The sequence below is a fragment of the Lissotriton helveticus genome, chromosome 7, assembly GCF_964261635.1.
Source record: "Lissotriton helveticus chromosome 7, aLisHel1.1, whole genome shotgun sequence".
In the NCBI taxonomy this organism is placed as follows: domain Eukaryota; kingdom Metazoa; phylum Chordata; class Amphibia; order Caudata; family Salamandridae; genus Lissotriton; species Lissotriton helveticus.
Window position 1 is genome coordinate 599,588,152 of NC_136068.1, and position 11,743 is coordinate 599,599,894.

The window sequence follows — 11,743 nt, forward strand, 5'->3', positions numbered from 1 at the left end:
CCACTACTAATGCACAATCAATGCCCCACTACGTTGCGATCAACCGCGGCCTGAAAACTCTACTGCAGCCCCTTCTACTTCAAAGCTGATCACCGCCACACTCTGGTTGGCATACAAAAGAGCAAACCTAATACTGACGCACAAATCAATGCCCCCACCGTGGCCTACAAATACCTGTGGGCACCCCCGCTATCCCCGGAGCCACGCCCGAGCGCCCTAAAACTCCTGGGTCAGGCAAGTAAAACTCAACATCCTGCGCAGCTCCCAGGGAGGTTTTAACCAGTCCACAGAAGCAAAATAACAAGAGGGGTGGTGGGGGCCCCAACACCTCCGAAAGTGCTGAGGAGTCTGAATGCTGCACAGCGGCGAAAAGTCCTTGGCGACCACGTCTTGTAGCCGGCAGGAAACAGGCACTTGCCTGCCCCGGAGCAGCTGCTTAAATAGGGGCGGGTTCCCTACCGGCTGCCCCGGAAGCACTCGAGTGCTTTCGGGGCAGAGGGTGCGGCAACCAATCCGTGCCGACCTCACATGGAAGGACGGGCGACCCCGCCTCATTGCACCCCTGCTGGAGCCCGGCTCCCCGCAATATCGCCTGCTCCCCCCATGGAGGGGAGAGCCTCTGTTAAACACACTGCACAAGGAGACTTAAAGGTAAGTTCGAGAGGTCCCACTTGAGGGAGCAGGCCGCAAGGGCCTCGGACAATGGGAGCACAGCTAGATTGTCATTACCAAGGCCAGGCAGGCTGGGCGCAGACCAGTTAGGTCAGTCGGGTAGTGCGGGTCAAGATGTCCTCACTGTCAGGAGCAGGCAGCTTGAAGCAGCGATTTCGGAACAGCTGGACCACTCACGAAGTGGGTCTGAGGGGACTTAACATCCCTTGATGGGTGCTTGCTTCCTGGGCAGTCGAAGTCTGCATTGGACTCTTTGTTTTGGTGAATGATGCAGAGGGTCCAGTACCACAGGTATTGGTGCAGCATGGTTCCGGTAGGTTCTGGTGTCTCCAAACTTGGTGGTGGGAGACCGATCTGCCCTCTGGAGCCGGTGTACAACTTTTGGTTTGAGTGCTACATCTGAGTCCCCGGGGAGCAGCAAGTTGTTAAAACAGGATTCTGCGGTTTGGTGCCTGTGGCTACCACGGAGCGGTACCTCCACTCCAAGGGAGTTCTTTGGCAATTTGTAGATGGCTGGAGGAGCTCTGGGGTTCTTGGAGGCCTATGAGTTGCAGGACTTGGCAGCACACCATGATTGTCGAGTCCTTAAGGAACCAGGTAGGGTTTGGTATCAATTTTCTGCAGCAGGGCTTCTGTCCTCGGGTCAGCAGCTCTTCTTTGTCATTTTCTTCTCTGTGTCCATTGAATCTGAGTTCAGGGTTAGGGATGCCACCTAAATACTGAATGTAGGGGCATTAGAAGGGGTAACAGGTGGTAGCCAATGGGCTGCCTACCTTTAGGGTGTCAAAAAGGTCCACCTCAGACTGAGTTACTGTGTGTCCAGATGTTCTTGGAATACACAGTATGTGTTAAAATACCCCTCACACACCAAAAGGGCCCTTGGTGTCATGCTTCATCATCGGGGTCTTCCCGCCCCGCTGCGGAACGGGGCGTGCTACGACAAGCGACTACGCTGGAGCACCTTTCTTTTGTGGGTGCTAAGTGAGTGTATTGGAGTGAGTGTCAGTAGGGTCAGGGGTGATATAAAGAGTGATGTTAAAATAATACCTGGCCTTGTGATAGAATTTTTTTTAATAGTCACAGGCTGCTATAGTTAAAAAGAGTGGATCGGAGAGATAAAGCTAGTTACTGGGCTTACTCTCCTGTGCGGGTCAACATGTTTCCGGGCGCTATGCCCCATCGTAAGGACCGGGGTCAGATCCCCATGTCACTCACTAATGTTTTACCACAAGATAGTGTATGTACAATGGTGTGAGATAAATCTATCAATGTGTGGCGATATACAATTTATATCTACAGTTTCCTAGCTCTATCAGAATTCCTGATGTAATAAGTCTGAAAAACAAGAGCACGTGATTACTAATGCGCGTATCCCATTGCGCTTGGTTAATGTCACCTGTAAGAGATAAAAGGGAAACACACATAGAGACATTTGGTACTCTGAGTCCCTAAAAAAGGAAAAAGCTCCTCACATATGGAACAGGGTGAGCCCTGTACATACTACAGTGAGACACACAAACATTTGAACACACACAATAGGTTGGTTACTTTTGATTCCAGATGCAATGGTATAGAAAAATACACACTGAGAAATGATGGAGTCAGTGCCCCATGAGCCAGAACTGGACAAGGGGTAGTTAGAGGGTCCAACTGCAGAAGGTGAAAAAAAGGAAAACAATGCTAGTCCCCCTGTTTAAATTTGTTACCCTAATGTACCAACAGTACCACCACAGCGGTTTTTTTCTCCCGGCTATGCCGTACTTATTCAACCCAATGCAGGCTTCGCATCCTCCCTTGTCCGTGGCTTCCGTGATATGGAATGCCGTGGTCGGGCGGACCTTATATAGTAGGCTAATTGGTTAATTAGGTCGGTTTAATAGGTACGCGGTGTGTTCTAGTGGTAGTCTCTTATTTGTAGTAAAAACCGGAACGGCCATCTTGGAGAGGGGAAAGTACCCCGTGTGTGACTGGACCTGACTGCGTACATCGTTAATGCAGTCCCGGACCCGCTGGTAGGTGCGGTATTATGAGCCGGCTATCGTTCTAAAGGAAAGTACTAAGAGGTCTGAAACACCGAATGTGAACCCAGGGAGCTGAAGTCAGCCGTGAGTATGAGCATGCGCGGTACTGCGTGTAGCATCGCATCGCCGTGCATGCGCCGTGCATACAATCCCATGATCTCTTTAACCAAACACGCTAGATATACGCGTGTCCCATAAGGGCTGTTAGTTGGATCTGTATTACGGTAAATTACAGGGTACAGATAGAAAAACTTTACAGATATGGGATGTAATACGAGGCTGTTTGGTGGTATACCATCAAAGATATGCTATTTATGCTAGTGGGTCAAATAAACAGGATGTACTTGGTTATTTAAATACCCAAATGGGACCAGGGTATTTCATCATTGAGCCCTGTTTCGTGAGTGCCCAGTCGGTGCACCCAACGCTGTTCCTTTTCCAACAAGTTTTTATCACTCTTAAATAACTCAATTACTATCCATTTTAAGTCATGAATGCTGTGCCCCATTGTCAAATAGTGTGTGGCCATTCTGGTGGTGGTCTTTTTGCACCGCACGTTGCTGCGATGTTCTCCCATGCGTATCTTCACTGGCCTTGTGGTCATCCCCACATACTCTTTCTTGCACGGGCATGTTATTAAATAGACCACATTACGGCAGTTGCAGTTGGTAAAGGAACGTTGTTCCCACATTGATTGGTTTGAGAAGGTGATAGAGCGGCTTTTTTGCGTATACTGACATGACGCACAGGAACCACAAGGGTGGTGTCCATTCACCTCTGCTAGTTTTGGGGAGTCATTATTGGTGATGTTTCTCGGTCTAGTGTGGACCAGTATGTCCTTAAGATTCTTTCCTCTTCTATGTGAGAACATAGGTTTCGGAAAGTCAAGTTTCCCACAATATAGCACCTTCCAATGTTTATTCACAATTTTTGTGATTTTGTCAGAGTTAGTATTATACGTAGTAACACAGATGGGGCGCAGATCAGTTTATTTTGCGGCGGTTGGTTCCAACAAAGCCTCTCTGTTAATGTTTCTGGCTCTTTTCAAGCCTTTCCTCACAATAGGTAGGTAGGTAGTTTCTGTGCACTAGTTTGCGTTCTAGATCAGCTGCTTGTGTTTTGAAATCCACAACGTTGGTGCAGTTCCGCCATAGTCGGAGGAACTGTCCATAAGGTAGGTTGTCACGTAGGTGCCGCAGATGGAAACTGCTGTACAGTAACAGGCTGTTCTTTGCGGTTGGCTTGAAATGGGTGCTAGTCTGTAATTTACCCTCAATGGGGTAGATATTCAGATCAAGAAATACAAGGTTCTCCTTGGAAGTTGTATGTGTAAATTTTAAGAACCTGTCTTGTTGGTTCAACCAGGCCATGAAATGGGTGACTGAGTCTTGGTCCCCCCTCCAGATGACCAGCACATCGTCGATGTACCGTTTCCATGTCACCACGTGGTCCCGGTAGGGGTTTTGTTCGATGAGGATTTTTGTTGTCTCTAGGTGGTGCACGTACAGGCCTGCCAGACTAGGGGCGCAGGTGCTCCCCGTGCTCGTGCCGTGTTTTTGTAGATGGTACGTGTCTTCGTACATAAAGAAATTCTTTTTTAAAGCCAAAGAGATACATTCAAGGACCACCTGCCTTGGTGTATGGTATTGCCAGGGTGAGGAGAAGAGGACTTTCTCAATTATCGCCAATGTTTCTTGGTGGGGGAGGCTGGTGTAGAGGCTCTCCACGTCCAAGCCGAGAAGGAGGTCCAGTTCTGGGTCAAACGTCACCAATAATGCGTGTTCACCAATAATGACCCCCCCAAAACTAGCAGAGGTGAATGGACACCACCCTTGTGGTTCCTGTGCGTCATGTCAGTATACGCAAAAAAGCCGCTCTATCACCTTCTCAAACCAATCAATGTGGTAACAACGTTCCTTTACCAACTGCAACAGCCGTAATGTGGTCTATTTAATAACATGCCCGTGCAAGAAAGAGTATGTGGGGATGACCACAAGGCCAGTGAAGATACGCATGGGAGAACATCGCAGCAACGTGCGGTGCAAAAAGACCACCACCAGAATGGCCACACACTATTTGACAATGGGGCACAGCATTCATGACTTAAAATGGACAGTAATTGAGTCATTTAAGAGCGATAAAAACTTGTTGGAAAAGGAACAGCGTTGGGTGCACCGACTGGGCACTCACGAAACAGGGCTCAATGATGAAATACCCTGGTCCCATTTGGGTATTTAAATAACCAAGTACATCCTGTTTATTTGACCCACTAGCATAAATAGCATATCTTTGATGGTATACCACCAAACAGCCTTGTATTACATCACATATCTGTGACGTTTTTCTATCTGTACCCTGTAATTTACCGTAATACAGATCCAACTAACAGCCCTTATGGGACACGCGTATATCTAGCGTGTTTGGTTTGGTTAAAGAGATCAAGGGATTGTATGCACGGCGCATGCGCGGCGATGCTACACGCAGTACCGCGCATGCGCATACTCACGGCTGACTTCGGCTCCCTGGGGTCACATTCGGTGTTTCAGACCTCTTAGTACTTCCTTTTAGAACGATAGCCGGCTCATAATACCGCACCTACCAGCGGGTCCGGGACTGCATTAACGATGTACGCAGTCAGGTCCAGTCACACACGGGGTACTTTCCCCTCTCCAAGATGGCCGTTCCGGTTTTTTCTACTAATAAGAGACTACCACTAGAACACACCGCGTGCCTATTAAACCGACCTAATTAACCAATTAGCCTACTATATAAGGTCCGCCCGACCACGGCATTCCATATCACGGAAGCCACGGACGAGGGAGGATGCGAAGCCTGCATTGGGTTGAGTAAGTACGGCATAGCCGGGAGAAAAAAAACGCTGTGGTGGTAATGTTGGTACATTAGGGTAACAAATTTAAACAGGGGGACTAGCATTGTTTTCCTTTTTTTCACCTTCTGCAGTTGGACCCTCTAACTACCCCTTGTCCAGTTCTGGCTCATGGGGCACTGACTCCATCATTTCTCAGTATGTATTTTTCTATACCATTGCATCTGGAATCAAAAGTAACCAACCTATTGTGTGTGTTTAAATGTTTGTGTGTCTCACTGTAGTATGTACAGGGCTCACCCTGTTCCATATGTGAGGAGCTTTTTCCTTTTTTAGGGACTCAGGGTACCAAATGTCTCTATGTGTGTTTTCCTTTTATCTCTTACAGGTGACATTAACCAAGCGCAATGGGATACGCGCATTAGTAATCACGTGCTCTTGTTTTTCAGGCTTATTACATCAGGAATTCTGATAGAGCTAGGAAACTGTAGATATAAATTGTATATCGCCACACATTGATAAATTTATCTCGCATCATTGTACATACACTATCTTGTGGTAAAACATTAGTGAGTGACAGGGGGATCTGACCCCGGTCCTGACAAAGGGGCATAGCGCCCCGAAACATGTTGACCCGCACAGGAGAGTAAGCCCAGTAACTAGCTTTATCTCTCCGATCCACTCTTTTTAACTATACCAGCCTGTGACTATTAAAAAACAAATTCTATCACAAGGCCAGGTATTATTTTAACATCACTCTTTATATCACCCCTGACCCTACTGACACTCACTCCAATACACTCACATAGCACCCACAAAAGAAAGGTGCTCCAGCGTAGTCGCTTGTCGTAGCACGCCCGTCCCCCAGCGGGGCGGGAAGACCCCGATGATGAAGCATGACACCAAGGGCCCTTTTGGTGTGTGAGGGGTATTTTAACACATACTGTGTATTCCAAGAACATCTGGACACACAGTAACTCAGTCTGAGGTGGACCTTTTTGATAACCCGTACTTACAGGAGAGGAGGATGCGCCCACCTAGGTGCCGTTGAGCACCACCTCTTCCCCCCCTTTTTTGATACTATTTACTCTACCTTTGGGGTGTCTACACCCTTTAAGTGACCACTTCCTGTGGGAAGGGGCACTACCCTGACCCTAATTGGCTATTTCCCTCACAAACGGAAATGGTGGGAAATGAAAAGTGGACTCCACATCACATGCCCCACCTTAGGGGTGTTGTGGCTGAATGGGGATCCACATCTCAATTTAACTAATTTTCCCGCCTGGTCCTCCCGGAAATGTGGAGCAGGAAAGGGGAGTTGGCATCCTCCACTATCTGGAGATGCCTGGGTCACATTTCTAATGCGGCACCACCTTTGAAACATCCTGCTCTGAAAGGCCATCCTGGCTGGGAAGAGGTGTGAAGCACCTCAGCACTTAGCAGGGTTTCTTCCTGGACTCAGAGAGCACTGGCTGTCTCCCCATGAGGTCAGAAACATGTCTAGTGGTGGCCCCCGGCTAAAACCAGTCAGAGACCTGGTAGGTTTTATGTGGATGCTCTAAAGAGTCTCCTCTGTGCATTTTATTAATAAATCCAGCACTGGCATCAGTGAGGATTTATTAAAATGAGATGTTTGGTGTCAAACATCTTAGGGTATAGTGAAGCCATTGTGGAGCTAGGAAACTGGTAATGACAAGTATCTAGTTAATGCACTCTCTAGGACTTCCCTGTGCACAATATCCAAGAATGGAGTTCATATTGTAGGGTCATTTCTGCTCATGCAGATATGCCCACACATGGGATATTGGCACCCTGCCATAGGGCTATAAGGCTTGCAGTAGGGGTGACTTACCTATCCCTTATACGTTGTTTGTGGGCATGGTACACTGGGCTGTGTGCCATGTTGACTCTTCGGTTTTCTCTGCACCAAGACATGAAGCCTGAAATGGCAGTTTGCATGGTATTGGTGGGGGGTCTTTGGGGTGGCACGATTGGTGGTGCAGCCCTAGTGGACCCTCTTCAATACTAATGCCCTAGGTACCAGGGATACCATTTACTAGGGACTTAAAGGGATTGCTGAAGTTGTGCCAACAGTGGTACCATTTTGGGAAAGAAATCTGGCACTGGAAACCTGGTTGGCACGGACCAGGTACACTTTCAATTTGAAATCACATCCTACACCAGGCAAAAAGTGGAGGCTAACCATGTCAAAAGAGGTACTTTCCTACAACATAGAGACATCATTTTTAACAGTTTTGTTGTTCACAGGCATACTATGACTCACTTCCCAGTCCCAATGGGTTATTCAGAAGCATACCAAAATCACATTCCAGGGACTGTACCAACCAATCAGCATTTGTAGAGACTGGCACTGTTGCTCCTGGGGGTATCTAGGAGCTGGGGTGTGAGGTCTCTGTTGAGAAGCTAGGTGTTGAGGAAACGGCGGGTAGAGAGAAGGAACGAGCAGAGAAAGGCAAAACAGAAGGTAGAAAAATGAGTGAGCAGAAAATGCAAAACAGGGGACAGAAAAACGAGCAGTAAAGGCAAAACAGAGCAGAAGAGGGCAAAACAGAGGGCCGAACAATGAGCAGAAAATGGCAAAACTGGGCAGGAAAACTAGCAGAAAAGGCAAAACAGAGCAAGAAACTAGCAGAGGAGGCATAAACAGAGGGCAGCAGGCAGACAGGCAGCAGACGGTAGTGGACTGCGCGCAAGCTGGACAGAAAACTGTTGCAGGGGGAGCTGACACAAAGACCTGTATATTGATGCTAGGTACATATGGGCTGACACAAAGTGATGCACCTCATTCCTAGCACTTTACTTTGGTTTTGAGCCCAACAGAAGTTCTTTACAAATCAATTTATGTTGTCTCTGGTGAGGAAAGCAGGAACTTGGGACCAGAAGGAGCAGAGGGATGTCGCTGAGCCGCAGGGGCAAACCAGGAAACAAAGAGGAGCTCCTCTGGTTTAAATTCTCCTTTTCTTGCACCTGCTGCTGCCCGGTGAGCATACGGCCCCCTCACTCCAGTAGTCAATGGGTGCAGTCTGCGTTTACCCAGGCATCTGAGCAATGCGTGCACGCCAAATTTGAAAATCCCATTGGCAGTGGCCATTTGGCGTCCTCCCCATGCCAAGTTAGGTCCAACCTGTATGCCAGGATGTGCCATGTCAGTGAACCACTCTTGTTCAGTGGTTGTTCACAAATATACCAGAAATCACGTTCAAGGAACTGTATACTGGGCCTGAGTGTATATATAGAATCACACTAACCAACGTACTTTGTTCACGAGTGTAAAGGCATTTTATTCCTAGCAGTCTTCTTTATTGTTGAGCCGACCAGAAATCTTTAACCCAGAAATTGAAATTGTTCTTGAGCACAATACAGATCATCCAAAGCAATGTGTCTTGCTCACAAGTTAAGGAGAAAAGACCAGCAGTGCAGCCTCCCCATCCAGAAATAATGGGTTGGTGACGCCTCTAGGCTGAGTAGGCAGAGAGGTCCCATGTCCTTGAAAGTGCGACGCAGTGTGTGTGGTGGGTTTGGGGCATTGGATTCTCTTTGACATTATGCTGCGTAGGCTTGTTCCTAAACATGTCGGTATAATGAAAGAGGGAGAAGGATTGGAGGTGGAAGTGACCATTTGAAGGTTCATGGCCAATAGCTCCCATACAATGAATCCTTTTTCTTGAGAACATCAGTATACATCTGCCAAACACTATTCCCTTCCTTACCCTAACACACAAAAGAAATCAATGTCGTTCTATGAACATATGGGCATATATGTCAAAACCAAGGTTTCAAACCTAAATGCCTGCTGTATGGGTGAGGATTCAAAGGAAGGTGGATACACTGGTTTAAAGTTTCTTCATGCAGGCATAAATTCTCTTAGATTTTCGTAGGTTCAATAGTTTGACTTCTGCCTTAAAGGATGAGCCGCAGCGAGTGCTGCAAGCACCTGAGGAAGACCGGACCAACAGAAAGAGCCTGAGCCCAAACTTTTTTGGGTTAGAGAAAAAAAAACTCACGCTATAATTAATTATGACAAAAATTAACAGAAAGACAAAATTTATTAACATTCACTAAATTCAATTGGATAATCTTGATAATAAGTACGCTAGACAGAAATCTTTCCTAACAATCCTATCCATACCTGTACACATTCTTTGTGAGCTCATGTTTTGACTCTTCCCCAGATCTTCACTGCATCATGTAAGCCAATGTAAGATCCCATCTGTACTGTGGGGGCCGCGCAAAAATGCATGATTACTCATCCCACAAATGGAGATTCTGATGCATGCACAAAATAACCATGCAAGAGGCACAATCTAGAGGACTCCCTGAGGAACTTTTGGCCCCTAATATGGAGATGGACTGGGCAACCAGCCCATAGTTTGAACCTCTGTGTCAGACTGTATCTCTCATTACCCCAAAGACCCACAATAGTGGAGCTGGTGATTAGCAGTCAATGGACGGCTGTCGGCCAGTGGATAAGAGGCAGAGGCTGTTAAACCCTCAACCACCACTTTATAAAGGTGACCAAGTTACGCTACTGCCATCTCCTGGACCATGCGTCACCCACCACCAAAAGACATACTAAGGTTAAAAATCCTGACCTGGGGGAAATGCTGCCAACCCTAAGTGAGAGGGCTCATGAGAAAAGAATAGTGTGGAACTGAAGCACCCTGTTATGACATCCTTTGCGACAAGAAGAGACTAAAAGAGAACTCACAAAACATAATTTTGGATATCCTTCAACGTGAGAGTGGATTGCAGGAGAAGCTGCCAAATGTAAATTGGTACACACCTTAAAACAAGAACGAGTTAGAGGAGGAGTCTCTAACCGTAGTGAAGAAATTCTTCAAGGAAAGAACTGACAGGAGTAGAAGAACATAGCCTCTAATATAAGTTGGGTCATCATTCAAGATAATAACAGGCAGGAAAATGTGCGACCTTTAAGGTAAGGGATAGAAAAGTCCTAAAAACCTAAGTTCAGGCATATTTTCAGTTTAGAATCAGTTGGAGGAAAACCCAGAGCCAATATTCCAAGTTCCGGAAGCCGTTTACGAATTGGAGCAGAAGCTTACATCAGACAAAAAGAGAGAGAAAAGTTTTAGAGATTTGATTCATCTTCCAAGATATGCAAGTAACCAATGTAGAAACAACCACAATAGAACCCTAACGTCTCCATCTTATAACCTGCAGGGACACCCAAAGGGTATTTTAAATGACTATTGCCCACTAGAACTTCATTCATCGTCAAGCCCTAACCCAAATATCTTGCGTATCTCTGCAGGTACTACTTTGACTGTCAGTGGAGCACGTATATTTTGGGCAAGAGGATCTAAGAATATTAAAATTTCCTGCAGGATACCTCTGAATTTCTTTGTTTGGAGGACCTTTGACAAGATTAAAAACAAGGACAACACTGGAGATGTAACTGCTCCAGCGTCTGCGGGTCTACATGTTTCAGCCACCAGTAGTGCCCATCAAGGTTGGGTGGCTTTCCCCAAGACCAATTATTGATCCCTTCTTTTTATAGCTCACTCTAATTAAAGACTATCATGCGGAATTTCACAATTTGTGCATTCAATTCATTCACACACGTTATTCAGTGACCTTTTAAAAGCACCTTTTGGTTGTCCTTGCAGGCTACAAGACGGAGAATTTAGGTTTCTATTAAGGGTGTTTCTATATTGTTTACTTGATGTAGAAGCTACCACATAAAAACTGGGACATCTTTCAAGAAAAGGGCATATTAAAGAAGAAGCTGTAACCCTGTTACTTTGTATGAATCACATTCTCTATTCTGGTGATTACTTAAAATGATCTACAAGATTTCTTGGTAGCTGATAACTTCACTTCTCGTTTATTGTTTTTTTACACAAAGAACACTGTTCGGCACAATATACGTTAAGTGAAAGGGTGCCAAAGACTTTTCTGCTAACTGTTTAATTTGAAAAGTTCAACAGTGATCTGATATGTTATGAAAGCTCAGAACAGTGTGAAAAGATAGAGAGGAGCCTCCTACCCGAGAAACAGGACCGAAACTATACAGAACTGCACTATCTTTCTTTGCAGAAGGATACCAGGTGCTTAGCCTTTACTAGGTGGGCTTGCCAATCTGCCTGCCTTTACACAAAGGAACAGTAGATGCTGCTATTTCATTTGAACACTTGTTTCCTTACTTAAAGAAGGTATGCAGGATTTTCGAAACTTGAATTAG